The sequence below is a fragment of the Poecilia latipinna genome, unplaced genomic scaffold, assembly GCF_001443285.1.
Source record: "Poecilia latipinna isolate Pla-1442-1.1 unplaced genomic scaffold, P_latipinna-1.0 Scaffold716, whole genome shotgun sequence".
NCBI lineage: Eukaryota > Metazoa > Chordata > Actinopteri > Cyprinodontiformes > Poeciliidae > Poecilia > Poecilia latipinna.
Genome location: NW_015113332.1, coordinates 135,258 through 139,609, shown reverse-complemented (window position 1 = coordinate 139,609; position 4,352 = coordinate 135,258). Strand labels below are relative to the sequence as shown.

General features: G+C 37.4%; 1 long non-coding RNA gene across 1 annotated transcript in view; it reads right to left on the bottom strand.

The window, feature by feature from the left end:
• Positions 1 to 3,593, bottom strand: part of LOC106955212 (uncharacterized) — an 11,071-nt gene extending 7,478 nt beyond the window's left edge. The window contains exon 1 of the long non-coding RNA XR_001426524.1: positions 3,584 to 3,593. This is a non-coding gene — a long non-coding RNA (uncharacterized LOC106955212). The remainder of the gene's footprint in view (positions 1 to 3,583) is intronic.
• Between the last annotated feature and the right edge of the window lie 759 nt (positions 3,594 to 4,352).

Sequence of the window (4,352 nt, the reverse complement as noted above, 5' to 3'; positions counted from 1 at the left end):
CACTAGTGTGCCGCGGAACAGTGGTTGAAAAACACTGCATTAGAGGAACTCCAGGTGAGGTGGAGAGGACGAAGGAACCGCAGAAGTCTCACTCGGTGTCACGGGCGATTCTTGGCCCACGGAGGCAGACCGACCTGAGTCGGGGCTCGAAAAGTACTCGAACAGCATTATCACCTATGCCCCAGTCTTCTTCCTCGACTTACTTCATTTAGGTTGGATCCTACTACACAATGTCCAAGCATTGTTCTTACTTATTCAGTCTGCTTGAATCATATGCCAGACTGAGTGTGTCACAGTTTATCAGAGTGAAATATGGAGAAGAAGCTTGATGTAAAGATGGCGAGGCCAGTTTGAACAAAATAAACATGATAATGTTCAACTCCAATGGTGTCCAGAAGAACTGCAGAAAAAACAAGGAAACAGAAAGAGGCAGAAACTTTTCTGACACAAAGCAGATCATCTTTTTTTCTAGATGATCTAGAAAAAAAAAGTGGAAATAAAAAACAAACAGTAAAAAGTATATCGGTAAGGCTGACAATGACAGAACGTGAACATATAGAGCAAGAACAAAAAGTTCAAGCAAAGCTAGCAGGCTGCTTGTATAATGTTTTATGACTAAGTTAAAGCTGCTGTGACCTTTGGAGACTTTGTCCTTTAAAAAGCTTTTGTCATATCTGAAGAGCCAGCCACACAACTTGTCCTATTACTGAAGTTAATTTCTAGGCCAGTACAATTTCTTTTCCACTGAATGATGTTATCTATATGGCACGGAACACTTTGTTGCATTAATTAAAGCATAATGAAATGATGGCGTTGGATAAGTGTGACACAAAGCTGGCGAGGGCACAGCTGCTTCGACACACTGACCAGGTTCCCAGCACCCAGAACGGACAAGTTTTTGAATAAGAGGGGGAAAAAATGTAACGCATAATGAGCAATTTAAAAAAAATTAATTTCTTAAAGATCTACAGGACACTCACCAATCAAGAGCCTGGAAAAGCATTAATATTCCTTACACTGTTTCCATTTGTCACTGCGTTTCTGTTACAAATGTGCGCAAAACTGTCGAAAAAACAATTTTGCAACCACGGTAACACTGAATGAAAAACGCAATTAAAATCACTATTCACATTAAAACGATCAAGTTTGTTCGTGTGATAAACTTGTTCAAACCTGTCTTCTTTGTGGTTTGAGCCAGTGGCGATGTCTGGTTTGTTGGTCATGTGACTCGTGTGATGCAAAAAAAAGTGTTTCAGTTTTGGAGAAAATAAAACAATTTTGATACAGCCAAAAAAACAAAAACAAAAAAAAAAACAAGAAAAAACACCTTGTCAGAGCGCCCAAACTTTTTATCCAAAAACAACTTTTTTCATTAAGGGTCTTTATATTCAAAGTGTCACATCGCGTGATTATATGGTCAATGGAAATGCAAATATTGTCGTTAGTTGGGTTAAAAGTGATTGATCAATACACACAGTAAACAGCGGATGACTAGGAAAGGAAATATAAATAGTACGTGGTTTTAATTTTTTTGTTAGAAATAAAAAGTCTGAGTCCTGGGCGTCTACATTCAAGCCTCTTTCATTTGATTCGGTCTCTGAGCTACCGGTTGCCTTCAGAAATTCCCCAATTAGTCAATAAACTCCACCTGTGTGTGATATAATCTCAGCACAAATCCAGATTTTCTGTGAAGCAAAAACAGGTGAATATGATGTGTAGTTTTGTTCACATCATTTTTATTTCCAACAGGTTCTTCAGCCAAAACTGACGTAATGACCAAGCTGGTCATGACCTCAAAACCAAACAGACAAAACTCGGCTGACTGAGTTCTAGCTACCAGCCTAACCAAATCTAACTCGCCACTGGTCTTCGTCCTGATGCACGTTAGAGAAGAAGAGGGAAGTTCAAACCATTTCTTCTATCGATCATATCGAGTAAAGAGCAAATCCGATACTCTAGCGTCTCTTCGCCCACCTTTCTAACCGTACGGTTAGAAAGGGATTTAAGTAGGAGCTCTTGCCAAAAATCATGGCGTCATTCAGGTTCTTTCCATCTTTTCATGACTCTTTTTTGTTCTTCCTGCCCTCACACTACATGAACTCTTTTGAACTTAGCCAGTTTTCTTGCAGATTTACCAGCTCCTACATTTGAGCAATCAGACATTCCACCTATCCACCGCCCTACGGGCTGCTACAAAAAAAAAAAAAAATTAAAAATTGGCACGGCATGCCAGATCATTAGGCAAAGAATCACTTTTCTACCCTCATCATCAGAGAAATGAAAAACACACACACACACACACACTTATGACGCCTTTGAGGCTGATGGAGTGCCGTGCTGAGAGAGAGAGAAATGGAAGCACAGAATAAGTGCAGAAGGAGCGATTTGTTGTCATGTGAACCTAAAAGCTGGCACAAAAGAAAAAAAATGTGTGAGGAAAACTAACAAACTAAAGAATGTTGGGTGATTTCGGTCAGGTGAGACAACTATCTAATTATGCAAAGTTCAGCAATAAAATAGTGTATGTTCAAAGGCTGAAAGTGAAGCTAAAAAAGTACCAAATGCAATGTTGGTGTACAGAAAACTATTGCTCACAGGCTTGAACAACAAAAGGAACAATTCAAAGTAGTGTACATGCAATTCAATGTACATAATCATTTTGGTTATAACGTAGCGTTTCAGTAGGAGAAATGCATATGTGTGTCTTTATGGTAGGAGGGAAAAAATCCATGTTCTTTTAATGAATGGAAATTTGGTGCATGAATAAATCTGTTTGAAGAAGCGTTCTGAAAATGTGCCATCAGCATAAGTACTTTTCAACGTTGGTCCGGCATATTTTAACTGTGGAAGACAATACACGTTAACCTTAAAACACAATTTGGAGCATAAACTACTCTTAAAAGAAATCGGACATATTAGGCATTCGAGTGTCCAATTAAGTAGCAAAGGAGACCGGAAAGAAAAATACTTTGTGTTCCAGTTTATGTGAAAGTTCATTGATCAAATCTTGTGTGATTAATCAATCATTTGAAGAATAGTCTTGCATATTTCTCACCAACATCACAGCTGATATAAAATTCACTCCCTCTAAACTATTTCAGCAAATCGATTTGTGCAATCTTTTTATTGTAACGTGAAATGAGTTCAGAGTAATAAAATGGCAGCAGCAAAAAACAAACTCAAACTAAAATGCTGCGTTTTTTTTTTTCAACAATAGCTCAGTTTTCATCTCTATCCACCTTCCCATCAGTTCTGACCAACAATGATGCTGCCACCACCACGTTTCACACTGGGATAGTGCATTTGCAGTAATGTTTAGGTGTTTTTCTGCTACAAATAGCATTTTGAGTGCTGTTCAAAGAGCCTTCTTCTATTTATTAGTTTATTTATTCATTATTTTTTTAAGTGGATATCAATATTCTACTTTGTTTCAGCGCATGTCTTCAAATACCGATGAAAAACATTAAAATCTGTGGTCTTAGTTTAACAAAAAAGTTAAATTCGTACTGAAACTGCAAACCAAATGTAATCTGAAATGGAATGAGATTTTTCTGAGCGGAGCTAAAAAAATGGTTAAATGAACAATAAACATCCTTTTGTTCATTGTGTTGCATGGACTGTTTTTATTCATCTCAATATTTGCTCTCAAATTCGGCAACAGTTAAGACGACCAGGCGTCTGAGTCAAGCAAAACCGAGAGCAATAATATTTGCTGACATTATCGTCATTATCGTGGCGTAACATTTTCAGCTCCCGAAAACTAATTTCAGCATTTCTATTATATTTATGTTTGTTTCACCAGCCAAGATGAAAGTTTGTGTTAACTAACAAAAAAAAGCAACCAACATTCAAAAAGAAGAGAAAAAGATAAGATTCTGTTTTTTAAATCTCTGAATGTTCCTAATTTTTCTTAAACATTTTATTTTGAAAAATAACATGTCTCTAGTCATTAAAGACTATACTTTTGGTCAAACTATACATGTTTTTGTCGTACGTTTTGTGAAACGTGTTTTTGGTAAGCAAACACACGTTGAATTTCAATGCTATTTTAACACAGCGGTCTCAACATTTACTGTTAATTGTAATGAATTTATAATTTTCAGAAGTTGAGGATTTCTTCCAGCCCGATGTCATTAATGGTTAAAGAACCTGAAGGAATCTCTGCTCCTTCAGGACGAGCTTGAATGGCTGTGGAGTTTTGTTTCTTCAGGCGGTGCAGCATTAAAAAGGGCAAATCTGTAGTGGAAATGATTACAAGGCTTGAAGATCACTCCGAAAAATCTTTCTCTGCTTCTTGAGTGCAGTGCATTGCTGCATGCACAAAATGCAAGGTAAAGCCCTGCCTTTGCAGA